Source organism: Callospermophilus lateralis, chromosome 19 (assembly GCF_048772815.1).
Source record: "Callospermophilus lateralis isolate mCalLat2 chromosome 19, mCalLat2.hap1, whole genome shotgun sequence".
Classification (NCBI taxonomy): Eukaryota; Metazoa; Chordata; class Mammalia; order Rodentia; family Sciuridae; genus Callospermophilus; species Callospermophilus lateralis.
The window spans coordinates 27,043,031-27,051,540 of record NC_135323.1 but is presented as its reverse complement, the minus strand read 5'-3'; the positions used below and the strand labels follow the sequence as shown (position 1 = coordinate 27,051,540).

General features: G+C 60.8%; 1 protein-coding gene across 3 annotated transcripts in view; it reads left to right on the top strand.

Annotated features, from left to right (window-relative positions):
- Positions 1 to 1,644: 1,644 nt before the first annotated feature.
- Positions 1,645 to 8,510, top strand: part of Clip2 (CAP-Gly domain containing linker protein 2) — a 56,919-nt gene continuing 50,053 nt past the window's right edge. For 2 of the 3 annotated variants that reach the window (XM_077105936.1, XM_077105935.1), the window contains exon 1: positions 1,645 to 1,873. The gene's annotated coding sequence lies outside the window, so the exon portion shown is untranslated. The remainder of the gene's footprint in view (positions 1,874 to 8,510) is intronic. The other variant, XM_077105937.1, reaches the window with a different exon arrangement.

The window sequence follows — 8,510 nt, the reverse complement described above, 5'->3', positions numbered from 1 at the left end:
CTTCCAACTTGTGATCCTCCTGCCCCAGTCTCCCGAGTAGCTGAGATCACAGGCATGCACCCCTGAGTCTGGCCCAAGTGCACATTTCTTGGTGGCTAACTACATACCAGGCACGATTTGTTCTAAGCACCTCACTTTGATCAGTATACTCAGTCTCAACAACAGTCACAGGAGGCTGTCAGTCTGCCATTAGCCCCATTTCATAGATAAGGAAACTGAGGCACACAGAGACTCAGTGACTGGCCCAGAGGCCAGCAGGTGAAGGAGTGGATTCTCACTGCTGGACCATAGCTCCCTGTTTCCTAAATGCCACACCTTCTACCTTACACCCCCTCCCTTTCTTGCAGGTGGAAATCCCCTCCATCTCCCCCCTCCAAATGCCCACATCTCCTGTCTCAGTCTCCAGGTCCAGTTCCTCCCACCAGCTGGGGGCCTCCTCAGGGCTGGCCCAGTACCCAGCCACCATCATTATACCATCACACTTTTGCTGAATTGAATTGAAACACCCTCCCCAGTGTACAGATGGGGAAAATGGGTAAGAGGTGAACTGATTTCTCAGATGGTGGAATGCTAGCCAGGTGAGGGGTGGTAGTTAGTGCGTTCCTTCCTTCCTTCCTTCAACAGTTACTGGATGTCTCCCCTCTGTCCAGCGCTGCACTGGGTGTTTTAGGGGACATCAAGTCAGTGCATGGCCCTTGCCTTCCCCAGTGAGTGGCACCTCATTGAACAGCTCATATCTGTCCCACCCAACATCCCTACACTGAGGGAAGCACAGCAGCCAACGGCAGTCTGACTTTGAAGGGAGGGATGATTTGTCCAACGGGTAAAAAAAAGGAGGGAAGGCGCTACAGGTAGAAGAACTGGCAGGGGCGGAGGCACAGAGACCAGCGAGGTCTCTGTGACTCACAGTGGGTCCCCAAGGAAGCTGGGATTAGGTTACTTCCTGGTCCCTGAGATGCCAGGTCTCTCCCCACCCAGGAAGGGACTCAGGCAGCTGTGTCAACTCCTCTGATTCCACAGGAGACAGATCAGTCCTGGCGCCCAGGATGCGGAGTGCATCTGCCTGTCGGAGACCAAGACCAAGGCGCTTGGGGACCAGTCACCCTGAGGCCATGTCGCGGCTCCATACTGGCTTTGGCCTCAAAACGAGACCTCATGGTCTCACCTCGGCTTCACAATGTCCTCTGCACCCCTTCTGTGTAGTCCAAATCACCTCCTCTGTGAAGCCTTCCAGAAACTCCAGGACGCACCCCCGCCCCCATCGTCCCGTCCTGAGCTTCTGACTCTGCCTGTGGTCTGGGACATCTTGTAAGTAGAACAGGGCTGAAGGATGCTCTCTCGCCAAGCACGGCTTGAGCTCCTGTAGATGTCCCCAGCTGAGGTGGGTGTGGGCGATCCCCCGACGCCCGGCAAATGACAGCTGCAGAGGGGGCAGGAGCCGGCGCATTTTCCGCCCGCCCGCCCTCTTTCCGCGCCGCGCGGCGGCCCAAGAACCGCGTTGCCGCGCGCGCGCCTGACCCCCGCGGCGCCAGGCCCCGCCCTCCCGCGCCCGCCCCAGCGCCGGCCCCTTTTGTTCCCTCCCGGAGCCCGGCCGCTCGCTCCGCCGGCGCTCGGCTCGGCTCGGCTCGGCCGCGGGGCGCGCAGGCAGCGGCCGGGCTGCTCGGGGCGCGCCTCCCGCCTTCCCGCGGCCGCCGGCCCGCAGACGGGGCGCGAGACTCCGGAGCGCGCAGCGCCGACCCGGGCTCCAGGACGGGCGGTCCCCGGCGGGCAGCGCGCGCAGGGAGGGGCCACAGCATCCTCGCCCCTGGGCCCCGGGGCCGGGGGACGGGGCCGGGGTGCCGGGCCCGCCGACGAGCTGCTGCGGAGGGCGAAGGTAGGAGCCGCCAGAGGGGCCGCGGGCGGGGGTCGCGGGCAACAAAGGACGGAGACGCGGGAGGCGGGCGGCAGCCCCGGCCTGGCTGGAGGCCGGGCGGCGGCCGGGGCATTGTCGGCGTGGGCTGGCGGAAGGGCCGGGACGGCCGGTGGGCGTGGGGGAGCTGGACCAGTGCACCCCACTTCCCAGCCGCCTGCAGGGCTGGGGACGCATCCTGGGCTGCGGGTTCCCGTGGCGAAGGCATCGCGGCGCCGTCCGTGTCCCCACCCACGGACTGGGGTCCGGCGCATCTGCCAGGGTGTGTGTGGGGGGGCCTTCCGCCCTGTCTCCGAGGGCAGGGTCAGGCGTCTGGACGCCCGCAGATGCTCGGCTCCCGAGCCCGGGCGCAGCCTGGTGGGCGCGGCCATCCAGCCCTGTCTCCAGACCCGGGGTCTGGGAGCACCGCGAGCCCCCGCCCCGCCACCTGGGGTACCGGCCGATGGCCTTTGCAAAACTTGGCTGAAGTGCGTGGCCGAGCGTGGGGAGGGGAGATCCGGGCGGGCGGTTTTCCACAGGGGCTTTCCCCCAAAGCTGACGCTGGTGGCTGGTGAGGCAGCAGATTTTTTGCCCTCCCCCCAGGGAGGGGCAGTGGCGGAGGATGCTTGGCTGGGCCTCCTGGGCCCGCCCGCGTGGACCTTTCAGGCGGAGCCTGCGTCCTGCCGGTGCCCACTGGGCACTGCCACGCAGGCCGAGCCCCACCCCAGGAAAGTCGGACAGAGGGACACCTTGGGGGGAGTGACACAATCAGTGCTTTCCCAAACCTGAGATCCTGCTTCTCCGTTCTGGTTGAGTTGGGGATGTGGGTCTGGGTAAGACACTGGAGCCAGGGGTGAAGAGGGTCTCCCCCAGCCTGTAAGATGCCCCAGAGAGGCTGGTGGGATGGGCGACCTGGGCTGTGTTGGGGTGTGTGGGGAGCACCACGTGGGCGCTGTGTGCCAGAGGCCTCCTCCCCTGAGTTGTAAATGTAAACAAGGAGCTCTTCATTCACCCACCCGCTGCCACCCAGTCTAGCACTGCCAGGGGCTGCCAGGTACTCAGGACCCCAGCCTGGCTGCTCCCCAGGAGCACAGCACAGCCGTGCCTGATGGTTGCATTGGTGGGGAGTCTGGGGCATAGAGGAGGGAGGGACCAGTGGACTGTGTTGGGGGGACCAGGAGCCTGATGGAGCTTCCTGCGAGGACACTGAGGGGGCTTGTTGCTGGGGAGATAGCTCAGGCCAAGGCTTGAGGTCAGGAAAGGAGGCAGGGGGTCTAAAGTCACTTTAGAGGGGCAGCCAACGATTTAGGTGCCTGGAGCATGGGTTTCAAGGCACAGGAGACCCTGCTGAGGAGAGGGGTTGCTGTCAGAGGAAGTCTCTCAGGTACCTGCCTGCATACAGTAGGTGCCTACGAGCACAGGATGCATCGGTGTCTGCAGTGCCTGGCTCGGAAGTGATGTTGGTGTGCAGGCTCCTGGACAGACAAGGAGGATGGAGACAGGCACCCCAAAGGCAGAAAAGCCAGGTGGAGGGGCCTGAGAGGACCCCCAAAAAACACACCTGCCAGCCCAGGCAGTTGGCAGCCTCTGCCAGGAAGAGGGTAGCTAGAAGTTTGCACCTGAAATTCCAGCAAGGGGATCTGCCTGCAGGGGCACTGATCCCTTCCCAGCACCTCGGAGGCGCTCTAGGGTTCTGAGACTAAGCCTGGGTTCGGAGACTGAGCCTGCTCTGCTTAGCAGCTGTGTGACCTTGGGCAAGTCACTGTGTCTCTCTGTGCCCAATTTCCCGTTTGTAAACCCGATACTTCAGGATCTGCCTTTTGAGTTATTGAGTGACTTGTTTGCCCTGTGACAGAGTGTGTGTCATTACTGTGCTGGCCGTGGCTCTGTAGCCTCCACCGGGGAGAGAGGCACCTGCTGCCTGGGCTGTCCTGCCCACCTTCAGCGGCCCTGCTGCTGGTGCTGCCCAGGCCTGCTGTCCTCCCTCACTGTGACCTCCTCCCTTGGCTGCGGGAAAGCCCACAGCCCCTGGCAGACTTGCCTGTTGTGGAGTCCCCCAGGTCCCTGAGCCTGCCACCTCGACAGAAGCTGCGTTGGTGTCCCCTAGGCCCCTGCCCAGGGGTTCTTGGGACAACCACTTCTGCCTTTGTGCAGGTTAAACAAAAAAAGTGCGAGGAGGTGGCAGCTCTGCTGGGAGCTTCTCCGAGTGCCTCAAACGTACACGGTCACTTGTGGGCATTTTGACAACGCTGTCCACATTTTACAGGCAAGGACGTCTTGGTGCAGAGAGGTTGCTGTGTTTACCCTCTGCATTTGCTAAGCACCTACTGTGTTCTTGGAGTGTACTGCCTCCTGCCTGTTTCAGAGTTCACTTCCCTACAGCACAGTTGTGGTCACGCCTTCCTCCCACACCTCCTTCCCACAGCTCAGTAACAAAGTCCAAACAGGCTCCCGGCTCCCTCCATTTGGGGTTCTTCTCCCTTCATTCCCACGCCGGCCAGGCCCCGATGAGCCTTGTCCAAGGCCACCTGGCTCTTTATAAACTGTGAGTGGTAGACATGGTCTGTGGTTGGGGGGGGGGGCACCCTGTGATGTCCCGGCTTTGGGATTATTTTGTCTCAGGGAAAGGAAGTGTCCTTCAATTAGGTTAAGTGAAAGGGAGTTAAAGCAGGGAACGGGTCCTTGGGCAGAGGGCAGTCCTGGGCCCTGGAAACCCCCCCTTCCCTGTCTCTGGACTGTAGTTTCATTTTCTCAGCCTCTCGGGGTGCATCTGTCCGTCTCTGGTCTCTGCTGTTGCTCCCTGCAGCTGGCCCTGCTGGCTCCTGAGTGTGAGCCTGGCCTGGTCCCGGGTGGCTGTCCTGGATGAGGGCTTCGGCTGCAGTCCCTGGGTCCCCAAGTGGCGCTCCCTAAGAGACAGAGGGAGAGGGAGACAGACCCTGACTGATGTCCCAGCCTGTATAAGGGGCCATCCCCCATCTGCTCAGCTGCCGGCCGGGTAGGGACAGGCCACATGGTCTCTGGGGCTGGAGTAGGACGCGGAGCTGAGCACACTTGGTGTAATGGTCAGCTGCAGTTGGGGTACCTGTGTGTGCTGGGTGAGGACCTGAGGATTGTGGCATCACTGTCCCTGGGGGCTCACAGTTTGATGGCAGAGGCAGACCCCATGGCCCATCAGCTGTTTGCTGTAGACACAGAGTGTGGGTGTCCACCCTCTGCAGTGCTACTTGTGGGGACCCCAGTGCTCTGCTCTGATTGGAGTGGGGTGGCCTGCCCCAGCCCTGGCCTGGGACAAGGGGAGACTCTCCCTCCATGACCTGGAGAGTGGGGTGAGGCTGCCAGCGTGGACCTGGGCCCCAGCACCATCCCACCCCTCCTTTTTCTCTGGGCTGCGCGATCAGGGTCACCACAACAGCAACCTGGAAGTTCTGCCTCCAGGGAGGGTGCTTCAGAAGGCAGGTGGTTACTGTCAACAAGGTCCAAGTTTAGGGGCCCCATGCATGCAGTGCTTGCTTCCCTGGGGTCACACTCCGACTGCAGCTGTGGCCTGGGAGGTGACCCTTCCTCCCATTCCCTCCCTTCTTTGCCTTCCTTGCCTTTGGGGATGGGAGGGCGGAAGATCCGGCTTCCAGGGAGGGCCTGAGTTTCCAGCTCCTCGAGTGCCCTGGGCAGTCCTGGGCTGCTCTAGTCCAGCCTGCCGCCTTTCCCGGCCACCTCCATGTGCAGCGCTGAGCTGCAGGCAGCCCTGGGAGGCCCTGGGGAGGGGCCGCAGGAGCTCCCCAGCAGGGCGCAGTGTGAGCCCTCAACAAACTCCGGAGACAGGTGCAGCCACACGGCAGGGAGGAGTGGCACTTTGTGTCCTTGGACTTTCCACCTCCTCGTCCCTCTCCTGCTCAGGCTGTTCCTGTGTGAAGCGCGAGCTATTTCCTGCTTCACTACTTGGCTCACACTCAGCTTCTGTTCCTCCCCTGGGAGGGGATAGAGAGGAGGGGACACATCTCTGAAAGGTCTCGTATGTTCTTCCTCCCATTCCAGAAAGGACTCAGATGATTCACTGTGCTAAATGTGGTGGAACGAGATTAAAGAAAATCAGGGCCAAGGAAACCCAGGGTCGCCCAATCAGACGAAGCCAGAGGACACTTCTGCTGTCCTTTGGAAGTGTCTTGACTCTGAGTGCTCCAGCAGCCAGAACCAAGGGAGCTCAGAGTTTGGAGTGACTTCCTCCTGTAGAAGTGGCATTTCATGTCACCGTACTTAACATTAATGCCCAAGCGAGGGATAGTGGATAGGACAGAGGGATGGCGGCACTGTGGTCCTGAGTACAACCCCAGAGGGTCCGGAATGCAAGTAGAGGGGGGCTAGAGGGGGTGGCGGCTGGCAGTACCTTTTGATCCCGTTAATCTTCCTGCTTGGGGTCCTTGGTGGCAATTACAGGAACTGGGCTTATGCTCCTCCATGAAGGGTCTCTCCTGGAGGTGGGCGCAGCCCCCCATTCCCACACGGAGAGCGCGAGGCCGGGTGTGCGGGTGTGCATGGCTCCGGGTGCACCCATCTGCCCCAGGCAGCCGGTGTTCCACTTGCAGAAGGTGCGTGCCAAGGGCTGGAGGGGAGAGGCACTTCCTGCAGAGCAAGGAGAGGCGTGCGTCTGCAGGAGCAATGGAGAGCCCCTGGAGGCTGGGCACCCAGTGGAAGGTGCACAGGACACACAGCTGGGGCGGGCGAGGGCCAGGGCCAGCGGGCGGAGGCGCTGCAGGGCTCCACACAGCGGGTGCCCTCCTGGCCTCCTGTCTGAAGCTCTGCCCTGGTTGCCTCACCCTGCGCTCCAGGAGGAGAGTTGGTCTTGGACTTGAGGATGTCAGGACAGTGTGACTCAGGGCACCCGCTCCACGGCCAGAGGGCATGAGTGCAAGCCCCGAGGAGCTGTACCGCTGCTCTGTGCCTCCTGTCCCCATTGGTCGCTCAGGTGTCTTCATGGGCTGGTGAGAGTGAGTCGATATTCATCAGAGCCAGAGCCGTGGAGTGGTGGCCGTCCTGGCTGGCGCGGAGAGCGGTGGCCATCCTGGCCGGCCCAGGCTGGAGCGGCTCACACAGCAGGGGCTTACTGCACGGGGACCCCCAGCACCACGAACACCTTAATGGGTTCTGGGTCCAACACAGTGAAGGGGCAGGTGCCGCCTGTGGGTGAACATCAGCTGACCCTTTGTCCCCTGTGGTGGCCAGCCTGGGGTGGGGCTGAGGGTGCTCGCCGGGCTCCAGTTGATGTTTTCTTTCTCCTGTGATTTTACTGGTGAATCCTGCTTGTACGTAATGGCGGGAGTCATTATCACATGTTTGTACGTGCGCATAACAGAACTACGTGACGTGGCCAGATGGTGATTTTTGCTTTCTCTTTGCAGCACTGGGCCTCACCGGGCTAGGCCAGTGCTCCGCCAAGGAGCTGCGTCCCTGGCCGGGATGTTGTTTTGTTTTTTATTTTTTGGTGCCAGGGATTAAACCCAGGGGCCTCTTAGCACTGAGCCACATCCCCAGCCCTTTTTTATTTTTTGGGACAGGGTGTCACTAAGTTGCCCAGACCCTCACTAATTTGTGGAGGCTGACCTTAAACTTGTGATCCTCCTGCCTCAGCCTCCCTAGTTGCTGGGATGACAGGTGGGTGACGATACTCTTGATGGTTCCCCGGTGATGGGGGATGGTCCCCGCCGCCCACTCTGTCTGCTGGACCAGTTTAGACAGAATCTTGTTCAGACCCTGTGAGACCAAGGGCAGCGGTGCCTTGTCACCCCCTGTGTGTGGATGAAAACAGGGAAGGCCAGAGAGTGCAGCTCCCGTCCCTGGCAGCTCTGGACACTTGTCACTGCCCTGCCCCTCCCCCTGTCTAGACCCAGCACCAGGCTCCTGCTGTCCCTGTGGATGGGCTTTGTTTCTTTTTACAACTGTGGCCTTTGGAGAGCCGCAGACTGTGGTTATATCTAAGTGGCTTTTGGTGCCTCTTAAGGGTTGAATTATGTCCACCCCAAAACTTCTATGGGGATTCCTAACAATGTGACCTTGTTTAAGAATGGGGTCTTCACTGAGGTTATGGAGGTCAAGGGAGGTGACGGGGGCCCTCATCCACTACCACCAGTGCTCTTGTAAGAAGAGGAAGTTTGGACGTGGACATGTGCAGAGGGACATGCAGGGACCCATGGGAGGACAGCCATCTGTATGCCAAGGAGAGGTGTCACAAGGAGCCAACCCACCTAGCTAGGCATGGTGTCATCTACAGTAGTCTCCGCTTCTGGTGGGGAGGCTGAGGCAGGAGGATTGCTTGAGCCCAGGAGTTCAAGGCCAAGCTGGGCAACAGGACAAGACCCATCTCAAAAACAGAATGTGTGTGTGTGTGTGTGTGTGTACACGCGTGTGTAAGTGTGTTCTTTTAGGTATTTGTAAACACATACTAACACACCTGCGCCTATCTGGTCTATCTGTGCACTGGGGCGTGCGTGGCTCAGTGGCGAGCTCTCGCCCAGCACAAACCAGGCCCTGGGTACAAAACCCAGCGCTGCTAGAAAGAAAAAGAAAGGCTCCAGGCAGCCCCTGACCTCAGACTCCCGGCTCTAGGACTTGAGCAGGGCACCTCTGCCAT